Source organism: Schistocerca nitens, chromosome 2, assembly GCF_023898315.1.
Source record: "Schistocerca nitens isolate TAMUIC-IGC-003100 chromosome 2, iqSchNite1.1, whole genome shotgun sequence".
NCBI lineage: Eukaryota > Metazoa > Arthropoda > Insecta > Orthoptera > Acrididae > Schistocerca > Schistocerca nitens.
Window position 1 is genome coordinate 397868809 of NC_064615.1, and position 15767 is coordinate 397884575.

Genomic DNA, 15767 nt, shown 5'->3' on the forward strand with positions numbered 1-15767 from the left:
GCTGTTTCCTGATCTGTTCTTCAGAAGCATTCCCAATCTTACTCTTTTCTAAATTCTGTTTTGGAGCCCAGATTTCCCGTACTTGCCCAATAAATGATTTGCTTTCACCATCTGTTCCTACAGTATTATGGTCATGTTTGTTATGTAATATGGCAATGCTGTATGTGTCAAAGTTCACAAAAAATATCAGAGTGTATATAGAACTACTGCCATCCAGGTCACATAACACAACACTCAAGTTCTTCACTGCTTGTGTCTCCTGCTCACTCACCAAAGTCAACTGTGTTCTCCATATGACAAGGGTTGCTAGGATGCTTTAACAGTTGCTTTACTGAGACAACCAGCAGACTGTTTGTCCACAGTTGCAGCTGTCGCATGCCATCCAGGTCAACTTTGACATCCCTATTCTGCACTTCTTTTCTTCTCAAACCATTGGTTTTCACTGCCAGGTTTCCTCCAAATGCTGGGACCTTATACCTCAGTACCTCTGGCTGATTCTGTGCTGAGACTTTGTTTAGTTTAGCAGGTCATGTTACCATATTCCACTCCTTCAGAATGGCTCCCAGTAGGTTGTGCATTGCGTGACTTTTGCCCTCCACCGTGGCCACGCGGCGTACTAGCCTACCACTCATCTTGCCAAGGCTGTGTGTTCTTATTTCTGCCGTCTTGAACAAATAAATTTTTGCGCTCTTTCTAAGAATCTAACATAATTTTCATAATTGTCTTGTGGCACTGCAATCCACTGCCTACAAATGTAGAATGGTGACATCCAACTCAGATCCATAGCAAACAATTCTATAGGCATTCCCATGGCAGTTAAACTTAATGTGTCCGCCAGTACTTTGAGAACTCTTTCGTTGTTCTATGATCTGACTAGTATCTATTTCCATTCCAGAAATCAAGTAACAACTCCCTTTAAATTTTGGATGAACAGTGTTTCTCCAGGAATTTCTCATGAAACTCATTTAAATTGTCGCAGTCATTTGCAGTGTCATTCGCCATTTGCCCAGCAAACTTCAACCGCACTTTAATGTCCCACTACCAATGAGATTTGCTCTTAATTATTTAAATCATCAAGATAATGTGCGCTCGAGAATGTTCATACAGGCATTTAGTGATATGCTGCTGGTATCTTACCAGCAGCATATCACTAAATGCCTGTATGAACATTCTCGAGTGCACATTATCTTGATGATTTAAATAATTAAACTTGCAACATCTAATAAAAGCCACTTCCACTGACTTAAGAGAAGATTACTGTTCTACATTTGGAGACAGCTTTAATATTTCTTTTACAATTTTGACCAATTTTTCATATGCAAGTGTTTTAGCTGTGCCCGCTCAGTGAAAATGCAGTAGACACTTTCATTGGCTTCTGGCCTTATTGCAATTTGTAGCTCAGATTCTTTTGGATGTTTCACAGCTTTTGCACACAGTGCTGACTTCAGAGTTTGCCTTTGAAATAATGGACATAAACTTTGAATTTACTTGCTCATCCAATTTTACCCTGTATTAGGCAAACTGTTTTTCACTGTCTTGCTTTACTCTCAATTTCAATTTTGAAATTTCTCTTGACGAATGAATTTGCGCATTCCCAATTTCTGTTTTTGTACTGGAATTTACTTTAGCAATATTGGCATTTGTCTTTTCATTACCCTTTTGCAACTTGGACTTGGTATTATGTAACATCTTGATAATGAAAATAGTAAAACATTTTATCTATCAGGTCTGACATCTGGAGGCAGTTGTTCCTCTACTGATTCTGTCATTACATGTGTGTCATCAAGACCAATAGGTAGTGAATCAGTCAGCTTGAGTGCAGGTGATTCCTTTTTAACTTGAGCTACTGAAACAAAACTAGAAGATTTTGCAACAGTTTCATCTCCGTACTGTGCTTGCATAGAGCACATATCAGTACTGAAAACTTCTACTGCTAAGTATCCTCTTGAGGTGGGCTGCCTTCCCGCCACATTTCTCCAGAACGGCAAATCGTCACTGCCAGCATGACTCTCTTGGGCCGTAGTCTGCAGCTGGACTCCCAGCTAACAAGTTTACTACCAAACAGAGATATTATCTGCCACTGGTTGGCGTGGACAGATTGGCCTAACTCTCCCTTTTCTGCCATTAAAAAGTATGAGCCAAAATTCCATGTGTTCTTTCTCAGTGTTGATCGTAAAAAACCTTACCTTTGAAAATTCTCTAGGAATTAATTACACTTACTGATTACATGGCAGTATCCAAAATCATTTCACAGCAACATGGTACACCAATTTGTAACATTATTTCCCCTCTTCCTTGAATTATTAAATATAATTCGTCCATGGAAGAAGAACTGCTCCCCTCAGAAACATCTCATACTATTTAGCCATTATGAATCTGTACATTGGTTTAAATGGATAGGAGGAAGATGCACAAAAACCACACCTGGAACATACATTAGAACTAACTGCCTGTAGCTGTAAGCTGAGGAATAACAGGGATGAGTGGTCGAGTGATGGGGGGGACCGACCTTACTGGTTCTGTGTATTCGTAGTCCAGTTGCACATTCTCAACCTGTTAACACCTACCTGCCCTTACTAATCTGCAGTAGTTCTAACACTGCACACCATCTTTGCAGTAACACAACACACCTGAAGAATAAGTTAGTACATGATGAAATAAATACCAAACTGCTCTAGAAAACACTCACTACATTGTTGGTGCTTCTGATTAGTTTGGTGTACATTTGTAACAAGAAAAATGCAATGGTACTACCACCACACACCAGAGTCATCAGTTTCTACAGTAGATGTTAATTCTGACAGAAAGTAAACATGTTTAAATTAAACTCACTAGAATTTCCCATTTGAGATTACGACCAGCAGACCTCCCATATTCTTTGAAGAATCAAACTCACATGCATAAAACAGCTTTAAACTTCTGATTACTTTATGTATGAGTTTGCATGAAATGTTTCACGGTTAGCAAGTAAGTAAGAAAAAGTTTAGAAAAGGTTTTAGTTCATGTTTAAAGTTTGTTAGAAGTCACTAAGTGCTCTTATTGACAAACACTGCATGAGGATAGTTTGTGTAATTAGCACTCTGTCTTAAGCAAAAGCTAGTTTTTTTGTGCATCTTTGTGTTATGTTATCATATCTCCTGAACACCGTGTGTCATACAGTGATGAAAGTTTTCAGGTACATTCGGTGGTATATATGGATTCTGTATACAAAGTGTGTTGCAAATAGAATTGGTAGTAAAGAAGTAATAAATTAAAATTTCACGCATGATGTTGAACTTTTACTGCACCCTATTTTAAGTAGAAGTTAGTTTCTCAGGCCTCTGAACGTTTATGACATCATATCTCCTAAAGTATGTGTTTTCCAGTGATAAAATTTGCAGGTACCTTCAGTGGTATATATTAATACTGGCTCCAAACTGTATTGCAGATAGTCACTGTTAAAGAAATGATAAATTAAAATGTAATGCTTGATGCTGAAGTTTGATTGCATGGACAGTGAAAGTGTAGGAAGCAATAAACTTTTTTCATCATTTTGTGGGGTGTGTCAGTGAGAAAAAGTTATGTAAAGGTTTGAAATTATGTGTAAAGTTTGTTGCAAGTTACAAAGTGCTCCCATTCTCAAATACTGGATGAATAAACTCCAGGTATTTGCTTGGCTTCAGTTACATTGCCTCAAGACAAACAGCTTCTAACTGAATTGTCTTATTGTTAACTTTTTAACATAATATTTTTCCTCTTAATGAGGAGATTGTGACATAATTTTAACTTTTTAAATTAAGTTTATAATTACGAAATACTAAAATCAAAATTTTGTTACCCCTGAAAGCCGTTGGGTAGGCAACCTGCAACTGTTACAGGGTTCCGGGATAGTGGTTTAGTAATGTAAATAATACTGCTGGTGACATGTGGGATTTATAATATGAAATGCCAGGATGGTTGGAGAAAAGACACACTATATTCTCCATGCCGATAAAATTACCCATACAGTGTGACAAGAAGATAATCAGTGACAATTTCACAACTGACAAAATTCACAACCTGATATTAATCATCATTCAACCTTCCAGCAGAGAGGTGAGAGAGTGTGTAATGAAGCAACATAAATTTTCTTCATTTACGCTACCAACGTCCAAGTCTGTAGGTATCATCACAATCAAAATTATGCCGTCACAATACCAATTTAAGTCACTGCCTACATGACTGTTCATATTCAGACTTTTTAAACATAAAATGAACCCTTACAAAGCTTATAGTGCCACTGAGGTGGAATTGCTACCAGACACAGGTCCTGCCTCCACTAATACCACAAGTGTTCTGCCCTCCACAATTGTCTGCAACCTCCATTTATAACATTTCTGTTGGGTGTGGCACCAGACATGTCACCTTCCTAATATTTACAATTATGATAGTACCTTGACCTACATTGGTTCCTCCGGTGGCAACCTTTTCAACCCTTCTTAAAATAATTTTACAATCTTGCTAAATTTGTAAAAACGTGTTTTTCTGGGTGGACTATTTTCCCTCTCCCTGGCTTCAGGCCTTGAGATAGGTCCAACTGCTTGTTACTAAGAGGCGTCTGCCCTACAAACTGTGACTAAGCTCCAAAACCCAGCCAATGTGTTGCTTTACTGCCTGCCTGGGTGACTTGCATGTTATGTGACTGTTTTTGGTCTTCCATGCTATAATAGTCATGCTCGGCCTGTATGTGCCTCGGCAAATTCTGATGCCAGTGCTCAATTAAAATTTAAATAGCTGCCAATCCAAAGATCTGATAACATTGCAGTTTGCACCAAATAATTTCAAATTAAATATCTGAGCACATGTTGAGGATATCTTTCACTATCATCCCTTGTGTTAGTCTATTGACTTAACTACGTAACTTAAGTAGTGGTAATGAACATGGTCAGTGTGATATCAGAACTATGGAACATGCACTGTGTTCTATTACAGCGTCTTTGGTGACCAAAATCGCTTCTGTTGGAATAAATTTCGTTTGCGCAAACAGCTATCTTATCATACTCAGCTCACTCTGACCATTAAATATAGAAGGTGTCTAGATTGACGCCATGGTCCCTAACTTCAGGACATTCTACATAATTTCACGTTATTTCCTAGTGATCAAAATATGAGCTTGCAGATTAACAGACCAGCTTTGTGGTTGGATTCTGCATTTCCTAGCAGGTAGAAGATAATATGTTACTCATAATGGAGTACTTCAGCATATGTGAAATTAATTTCAAGTGCCCCTCAAGGAAGTGTTATCGGGTCATTACTGTTCGTAGTTTAAATAAAGGATATGATGGATAACATTGGAAGCTTCAAGGGGCTGTTCAAAAATGATGCTCTAGAGGACAGGAAAGTCATATGTAGTCACAAACGCAGTGGATTGACACTGGATGCAAGGGCTTGCAGTTGATGTCACAAACTAAATAACTGTAACATATTGCACATAAATGGTTGGAAAGACCCTTTAACACTGAATTACATAATTGGCCATCAGTCACCGGATACTGTATATGTAGAAAAACAAGAAAGTGTTTCCATTTAGGAATGATAAATGTTCAAGTTAATATCAGAAGTGATAGTGTAGAACTAATGCATACTTACAAAAATGTTGAAAGTTGTACAGTTAAAAGGCACTGAATAATACAGTATACAAGACATAATAAGAACAATGTTATGAAAAGGATAAATTGCTACTCACCATATAGTGGAAATGTTGAGTCGCAGAAAAGTACAGAAAGACTGGTAAACAAGTAAAGTTTTGGCCAAAATGCCTTCTTTTGAATTAGAAAACGCACACACACACATTCATGCAAACACAACTCTCACACACATGACCACTGTCTCTGGCTGCTGAAGCCAAGACATAATAAAAGTACAAAGCTTCAAATGATACATGCTCCTGTCCACAGCACATTTTTAACGGAGTACCTGCTAATATTTGTGGTCACTATATTCACCAATATTGTACAAAGAATTCTCACTAGTCTAATACTTAGCTGTCATCTACTTAGACCATTCAGTATGCTTGGCAAAAATCGATTGTAACATGTAGTGCTTGTATTATTTGCATTAAAATGAGTCACCAAAGCCAGAAGCAGCCATCTCTTTAAAAAAGGAAGGGGCCTGTTCAGACTGGCTTGATTACTGGAAAATTTGTTGTTAGGATTGCAGAGTTACTTTTTTGGTTATGACATAGCTCATTTAATCATCTTCAGTGAAAAATTTCTTGGTATATGGCTGTGTTGTCATGTTCTAAAGACCAATATTTTGACTATTGTTAAGAGTGGCTTTAATTAAAGTGGTGTCTTTACTACTGGCCGATAGCCACATTCCAGATCTCATAGTGTTATTTTGTCCTGATCTCAGTGTCACTTTGTCAATAATGTCATTTAAACTCGATGTTTGAATGACTTGAGTAGTCTGGCTGCAGACAGTAGTGTTTTATTTTAATTCCAGCTTACTGGAGTTAAATAGATATCAAGTCAGTGCAATGATTAAGTTCTGCAGTCATAGAGCTCAGTACTGGTGGAGGCAACAGAGTTTGTTCTCTGCATATAATCAGCGTGATTACTACCACACCATATGGTACACATACAAGTACTACTGACTCAAACGCAGGCTACTGTAGCAGCTAAGTACCCATATACCCATTGTCAACAAGGTGCTGCTTCATAGCCTCAATGCCTCTTTGTCTGTTTTTGTTCAAGGTAAACGCCTGTCTAACTAGTAAGAGAACTCCCTAAAACAATATAGTTTTACTACACTCATTATGATGTTCTGCCATCACTGATTTAATTTAGTGTCCAAGCTCACTGCACCTCCTCTGTTGTGAAAAGGTGTCTGCTAATAGGTTGCTCTGTCTCTCCAGTGTAATTAGTTACTTACGTGTTCCATGATCAATTTCATGGTAACCGTTATGATATGGAACATGTCGAGTGCATAAGAAATGCACACATGACTCAAGTTGTTATTGCATTTTTTATTACCTACCCCATTCCCTTAAATGGCACAAAATGCATATGTTATATCTATAGATTTATTTATTCCTATTCAAGAATTCATCTGTGGTATAGAAGGAGTTGTCAAGGAGATAAGATTTCAATTTATTGTTGAAACTATTACTGCTGTTTGTCAGACATTTTATTTCCTCTAGTAATTTATCAACAAGTTTTACAGCAGCATATTTTACCCCTTTCTGCACCAAAGATAGGTTAATTAGAGGATAGAGCAAGTCTTCCTTTCTTCTGGTATTATAATCATGAATGTCACTATTGTTTTTAAACTGGTCCATGTTGTGGAGAACAAATTTCATTACTGAGTAAATGTACTGTGAGGCTGTTGTAAGAATTCCTAACCTTTTAAACAGATGCCTACAAGATGTGCAACCATGAGCTCCACACATTATTCTGACCACTTTCTTTCGAGCAGCGAATACTTTTTGCCTAAGTGCTTAGTTACCTCAAAATATCATTCCATGTGACATTAGAAAGTGAAAGTATGTTAGTTTACTAATTTCTGTAGCCTCAAAATTGGCAATTATTCTGATGGCAAAAGTTGCTGACTCTAGTCACTTTAGGAGATCCAAAATATGAATTTTCCAGTTAAGATTCTCATCTATATGTACACCCAAAAACTTCTGCTTTGCTATATTTATTGAAGGAACTGTACTCCTCGCAGCAGAAAATTGGATGTACTGTGTTTTTTTAGAAGTTCAGAGCAAGCCCATTCGCAGAAAACCAAGAAATAACTTTTCCAAAGACATTAATTGTAACATTTTGTACTGGAGTTTCTTTTACAGGATTAATAATGATACTTGTATCATCAGCAAACAGTGTCAGTTTAGCTTCTTGTTTCAGATAAGAAGGGAGGTCATTCACATATATCAAGAACAGAAGGGGGCCCGTAATTGAACCACCTAATGTAATTTCACCTTCAGGTGAAGTGGCAAACTTCCATAAATCACTTAAAACATATACAGAAACTTTTTGCTTCCTGTTCTGTAGATATGACTCAAACCACTCATATGCTGTTCCATTTATACCATAGAATTGTATTTTCTGTAACATAATGTCATGGTTCGCACGGCTTTGGATAAGTCACAGAAAATTCTGATTGGTGACATTTTACTATTAAAGGACTCTATTATGTGGGCAGTGAAACTGTTTATTGTTGTCTCAGTGGGACAGCATTTTTGAAATCCGAACTGTGATTTGCTAAGTATCCCATTACTGTTGAGGTGGCTACCCATTCTTGAGTAATCAAGACGATTTTTGAAAATGCTGTAAGCAAGGAAACTGACTGATGGTTATTGACATCTGTGGTGTTGCTTTTCTGTAGAAATGCTTGACAATGGCATATTTTAACCTGTCTGGGAAAATACCTTGAGTTAGTGATCCATTACATATATGACTTAGAACATCAGCTGTAACTGCTCCATGTAATTATAATATCTTGTCATCTGCTCCAACAAAACATTTATTTCTCAAAGATCTAATGATTTTCCTTATTTTACAAGAGATTGTTAGGTGAAAATTAATTCTCAAAACTGAGTATTACATATACTGCTTGTCTTTTTCTTTTGAACTATTCTTGCCAATATTTTCATCTACACTTAAGAAATTTTTGTGAAATACATCAGCTGTTGTGCATTGTTGGTTCAGATGGTCTCATTCTTTTTAATAGTAATACTACCTACACCAGTGGTTACTTTTCCTGTCTCCCTTCTAACAACATTCCATATTCATTTTATTTTATTGCCCGAATTGTTAATTTGTTATGTAACATACATATTCCTTGATTTTATGACAATTTTTCTCAGTAGATACAATAATTTTTATAGTTTAAAATTACTTCTGAATCTTTACTAATTCTTGCTGTCTCAGTCAGTTTTCTTTTTCTTTCTGAAGACACTTTAATATCTGTAGTAATTCAAGGTTTGTTTGAAAACTGTTACATTTACTAAATTTTTTTTTGGCAACAGTGTTCAAAAAGGGATCTAAATTTATCAAGAAATATGTTGCATTTGTTATTAACATTTGGCTCATTATATACATCTCCCCAAATAACATTTCTTGAACTTTATGTGAAGTACTCTATAGATATCGCATTGAGCAACCTTACATTTTTACTTAATGATTTCTGAACTGTACACTTTGCTAGATTTTGTAAGTTAAATCAATTGTGCATCCTGGTCTGATAATCCATTTATCACAGGGAATACATGTGTTAGTTTTACAAATACATTATCTATTAGAGTGCCTTTAGCCATACATGTAGGGAAATTGATCGCAGATTATAAGTTATATGTTTTAAATAACACTTCTAGTTCACTTTTCCTATCAAAATTGTGTAGAAAGTTTACATCGAAATCACTAAAGATTAATAACTTCTTCTTTTTGTCTGACAGACAGCATAAAAGGGAGTCAAACTTTTTTTATGAGTAACTCCCAGGCTCCCAAGGGGGATCGATACACTGCTGCTAATATCAACAAATATCAACACTACGTTATCTAGTTGTAGTTCACATGCACAAACTTCAAATTTTTGAGATCATCTAAACACATTAACAGCTCATCTACTTTTTTTTTTATTCCCCTGATATTTTGATGAAGTAAATTGATACGACCGTTAGCTTTATCCCTATTTACTGTACATGAAGCTTCGTTTGTTCTATTTTTCTTGATTGTTGTCTGTCTGGACTTTGCCATTAACCTAAAAAAACCTGTCTGCCTGGCCCCATTAACCACAGGGATCATCCCTTGTGTGACTGTGGCCCCCCATACAGTATCTGCTAATTGAGAACCTAACTTATCTTTGCCCTTCCTATTTAGGTGCAGGCCATGTGTATGTGAGATTTTGCCAGTGTCTGGAGCACCCTGTTCAGCTCAGTGTTAACATGCCTTATAGCAGTGTTTACCCAGGGCTGATCATAGTGCTGAAAGACCTCCACAAGCCCCACATTTGTGTTCCTGCTTCCGTTTTATCCAGAACACTCCTAATACTACTATATGTGTGGCTTCAGCTGCCAGAGGCTGCAGTTTGTGTGTGTGTGTGTGTGTGTGTGTGTGTGTGTGTGTGTGTGTATTTTCGACAAAGGGCTTATTGACCGAAAGATTGTGTTGTAACAGCCTTTTGTTGTGTATCAGCATTTACATAATATTGTTACTAATACTATATGTTGGATTCATAGCCACGCTTTTTCCGGCTCCCCCAACTATAATTACCTGATCTTCCTTCTCAAAGTCCCTGCATAGCTGACCTTTGTTTTCTGTTACCTAACTAAGGCTAGCACTTGGTTTCACAAAACTTGTGACCTGGTACCCTGCACCTAATTCCTCCTGAAGATGCTGACCTTCACCCCTTCCATGACTGCTACCTAGAAGCAGAATTCTTCTATTCCTATTCTGATTTGATCCCGACCTGTCTTTTTTCTTTAAACTAATATTCTGCTTCAACCTACATTCAACTACATGTGGATGAGTCCCTTCCTACACTGCTTCAGATAGCAAGCCAAACTAGTTTACTGGCAGAATTTCAGAAGTTTCTTCAACAGTTTCCCTTTTTCGCTCTTTGCTTGCTAACTGTTCCCAGCACCCCATCTCTTTTTCCTTCCTTAGCCTACATAATTCCAAATTCACATTTTCTAATTCAGCCTTAAGGGCACAGATTTTTGCCTCCTGTTCAGCGATTTTCTTCTCCTTTGTACATAACCTACATTGTCATCGAAGAGCCTCGTTATCCACCTATGTTTCCTCGCCACTACATTCTCCCCAGTAAAACCACAGACCTCATTCAGATTTCCACGGCAACCACCACATTTGTCACACATGGTTTGATAGAAAAATTTACACAAAAGCAGATGGGGTTGGACGTTTTAGCTGTTAGTGACATTCGGGTAAGGGGTGAGAAAGAAGAGGAAGTGGGAGAATACAAGGTCTACCTGTCAGGAGTCAAAGCAGGAATAGCACAATGAGGTGTAGGGCTTTACATCAGGAAAGAAATGAAACCCAGTGTAGTTGCAATAAGGTATGTAAACGAACGACTGATGTGGATAGATTGACAGTGTCTAGCAAGAAAATTAGGATTGAGTCTGCATATTCGCATTGTGAAGGGACAGATCAAGATAAGATAGATAGTCTTTATGACACACTCAGTGATGTAGTTGTTAGAGTAAAGGACAAGGACAGTGTTCTGCTCATGGGCGATTTTAATGCCAGGATTGGAAATCGAACAGAAGGATATGAAAAGGTTGTGGGTAAATTTGGAGAGGATATGGAGGTCAACAGGAACAAGAAACAACTTTTGGATTTCTGTGCCAGTATGGGCTTCGTAATCACAAACTCCTTTTTTAAACATAAGAACATTCACCGGTATACTTGGGAAGGCAGGGGAACCAGATCTGTCATTGACTATATAATAACAGATCAGGAATTCAGGAAGGCTGGGAGGGACACACGTGTATTCAGGGGGTTCTTTGAAGACACTGATCACTATTTAATCTGCAGTGAAATTGGTATTGTGAGGTCGAAAGTGCAGGAGGTCAGGTCCATATGTAGGTGGATAAGAGTGGAGAAACTTCAGAATAAGGAAATCAGGCACAAGTACATAACAGTGATCTCAGAAAGGTACCAGTTAGCTGAATGTAGTCAATTAGTCATTAGAAAAGGAATGGACAAGTTACAGGGACACAGTTGTAGAAGTGGCTAAAGAATGCCTTGGAACAGTAGTGTGTAAAAGTAGGATGAAGCAAACAGCTTGGTGGAATGACACAGTCAAGGCAGCCTGTAAAAGGAAAACGAAGGCGTATCAAAAATGACTACATACTAGAACTCAGGTAGACAGAGAAAGTTATGTTGAAGAAAGAAACAAAGCCAAACAGATAATTGCAGCATCCAAGAAGAAATCTTGGGAAGACTTTGGAAACAGTTGGAGACTTTGGGTCAAGCTGCTGGAAAACCATTCTGGAGTGTAATTAGCAGTCTTCGTAAGGGAGGTAAGAAGGAAATGACAAGTATTTTGGACAGGTCAGGAAAACTGCTGGTGAATCCTGTTGATGCCTTGGGCAGATGGAGGGAATATTTTGAAGAGTTGCTCAATGTAAGTGAAAATACGATCAGTAATGTTTCAGATTTCGATGTACAATGGGATAGGAATGATGATGGAAATAGGATCACATTTGAGGAAGTGGAGAAAATGGTCAATAGATTGTAGTGCAATAAAGTGGCTGGGGTGGATGAAATTAAGTCGGAACTCATCAAATACAGTGGAATGTCAGGTCTTAAATGGCTACATAGGATAATTGAAATGGTGTGGGAGTCGGGACAGGTTCCATCAGACTGGACGAAAGCAGTAATCACACCAATCTTTAAGCATGGAAACAGAAAAGATTGTAACAACTACAGAGGTATCTCTTTAATCAGCATTGTGAGTAAAATCTTCTCAGGTGTTGTTGAAAGGAAAGTGTGAGTATTAGTTGAGGGCAAATTGGATGAAAATCAGTGTGGGTTTAGGCCTGTTAGAGGGTGTCAGGACCAGATATTTAGCTTACGGCAAATAATGGAGAAGTGTTACGAGTGGAACAGGGAATTGTATATATGCTTTATAGATCTAGAAAAGGCATATGACCGGGTTCCTAGAAGAAAGTTATTGTCTTTTCTACGAGATTATGGAATAGGAGGCAAACTTTTGCAAGCAATTAAAGGTCTTTACATAGATAGTCAGGCAGCAGTTAGAGTTGACGGTAAATTGAGTTCATGGTTCAGAGTAATTTCAGGGGTAAGACAAGGCTGCAACCTGTCTCCACTGTTGTTCATATTATTTATGGATCATATGTTCAAAACAATAGACTGGCTGGGTGAGATTAAGATATGTGAACACAAAATAAGCAGTCTCGCATATGCAGATGACTTAGTTGTGATGGCAGATTCGATTGAAAGATTGCAAAGTAATATTTTGGAGCTAGATCAGAAATGTAAGGACAATGGTATGAAGATTAGCATCTCCAAAATGAAAGTAATGTCAGTGGGAAAGAGATACAAACGGATTGAGTGCCAAATAGGAGGAGCAAAGTTAGAACAGGTGGACGGTTTCAAGTACTTAGGATGCATATTCTCACAGGATGGCAACATAGTGAAAGAACTGGAAGCGAGGTGTAGCAAAGCTAATGCAGTGAGTGCTCAGCTACGATCTACTCTCTTCTGCAACAAGGAAGTCAGTACCAAGACTAAGTTCTGTGCACCGTTCAATCTTGTTGTATGGGAGCGAAAGCTGGGTGGATTCAGGTTACCTTATCAGTAAAGTTGAGGTTACGGATATGAAGGTAGCTAGGATAATTGCAGGTACTAGTAGATGGGAACAATGGCAGGAGGGTGTCCACAATGAGGAAATCAAAGAAAAACTGGGAATGTACTCTACAGATGTAGCAGTCAGGGCGACAGGCTTAGATAGTGGGATCATGTTACACGCATAGGAGAAGCAAGGTTACCCAAGAGACTCATGGGTTCAGCAGTAGAGGGTAGGAGGAGTCGGCTTAGATCAAGGAGGAGGTACCTGGATTCGGTTAAGAATGACTTTAAAGTAATAGGCTTAACATCAGAAGAGGCACCAATGTTAGCACTGAATAGAGGATCATGGAGGAATTTTTTAAGGGGGACTATGCTCCAGACTGAATGCTGAAAGGCATAATCAGTCTTAAATGATGATGATGATGATGAAGCAGAGAATAACTTGGCACAAAATCACTGAAGTTTCATAACCTTTACTAATACGTAACTAAATGCTAATGTCAACAAACTTTTAAACTTACTTTTGAAAGTTTTAACTAACTACCTAAACTCTGTATGACAGACACAAATTAATTTAACTTTGAATCGCTAAGTCTAGTCAAAAATAATTATCTACACTCACACAAAATTCATGCCTAAAATGTAAACAAAAGTAATGACTACCGGCCTTTATGAAATACTTTCTTTTCGATCTAAATATGCCCAGAAAAGCAAAACCTTCAATACATAGCCTAGAGAAGTAATGAATGCACTAGTCTAAAATGTAATTTTAACTAAATTAACTCTTATTTCAATATTAATGAATTAACTTAGCTTCATGGATGTGCGTCTGCCAGAGATATCCCTGTATACTATTTTGCACTTGCAACTGACTTCACGTACTCCAGACGTGTGCAGCTTGTTGACAGCATCTTTCACATCTTTCATAGAGCCCAGCCCATCTCTGATTTGTTGCTGTATCTGTTGTTGGCATGATGTCAGCTTGACGGAGAACTTCAGCCACTTGTTCACTGACACCAAACATATGCATTATGTGGGTGATGTGCTATTGTTCCATCTCCTCCTCCACTGTGGTTTTGTTTTGCATACTGCCATGCATTGTTCTTTTATCATAATTATTTGGTCTGGAAGGGGATCATGGTGTCTGGAGTCCCTCTTTAGAGTGCCAGAAGATCTGAATGAGCCACTGGCCCAATAGTAAAGACACCACTCTGGTTATGGCCACCTACAACTGTGACCGAAATTTTGGGCTATGCGACATTATTTCCTGACAGTGTTTTATCAAAGATTGCAATGGCCATGGAAGCTTACACTTTCTCATTTAATCATTGCTAATGAAACCTGTCATTGTAGTACAGATCATTATTTTACCCATACCAAAGATGTCAAAAGTGTGTACTGGTCTCTCTCTCTCTCTCTCTCTCTCTCTCTCTCTCTCTCTCACACACACACACACACAAAAAATCACCTTCAATTTTTCTATTTTTGCTGTGTCCATATTCAACAAAATTTTGAAAAAGGCAACAATTTATATGTAGTTGATTGATGTGAACCCTATGAAACATGTAAAAACTCGGACTTCACCAACTTGTAAGTTAGTATGGTTTTTCTTTTTTAAGTACACACCCTAAGATATCCAGTCACACACATCCTATCTGATCAAAAGAATCCTGACACCCCTGTGTAATGCAGAATTGACTACTAGATGTCATAAGAGCCATGCCCACCAGTACAAAAGAAGGCAGGGGAATTGTTGTCAGTAGAGAAGCAGTAACAGGAAAATGGCTCAGCGACTTCGTACAAGGTCTAGTTGTTGGATGTCACCTGAGTAGTAAATCCATCAGGGACAATTCAACCCTTCTGAAGCTGCCCGGGTTGACTGTTGGTGATATGACATGTGAATGAACAGCCACAGCTAATTCAAGACCAGGCAAACATCATGTACTGATGGACAGGGACTGTCCTGCATTGCAGTGAGAGGGTGTAAAAAGTTATATGAAATCACTGGAAGGGATCACTTGTAAGTCCCAAAGCTATAGCTACTGGAAAAACAATACTAGCTCAAAAACTAGTAATGTCTTTGCTGTCACAGAACATCTTTCTATGTGCTATACATCAGCTGCAGCTGAGTGGTTGCCTTTCCTCACTTTTGTTTATTGTTTCCCTCCTACAATTTCTGATATTGTATTATTTTTGCTTTAAGTAATTCCTTGCCTGTTTTTGCCTTAAATGATTCATTGCTGTTGTGTACATGACATAAGCTGTGCTTTGTAACTACAGAACAACACTTTTGTCTCTAAGTGAAGGATTAATACATTACAATCACGATTAGTTTTTACTTGATGTGCAAATAGAAATTCATTTAATCGCTTTTACATTTTAAATTTAATACTTAATTAAATATAAGAATTTGAAAGTACTCCATGTGTATTACGTGATGTAAGAAATATAACAAATTTAATTATTTTAAACAATTAC

At 37.8% G+C, this 15767-nt stretch overlaps 1 protein-coding gene across 1 annotated transcript in view; it reads left to right on the forward strand.

Moving 5' to 3' along the window:
- LOC126234423 (uncharacterized) overlaps nt 1-15767 on the forward strand; it is a 166922-nt gene that overhangs the window by 107543 nt on the left and 43612 nt on the right. The gene's annotated exons all lie outside the window — the stretch shown is intronic.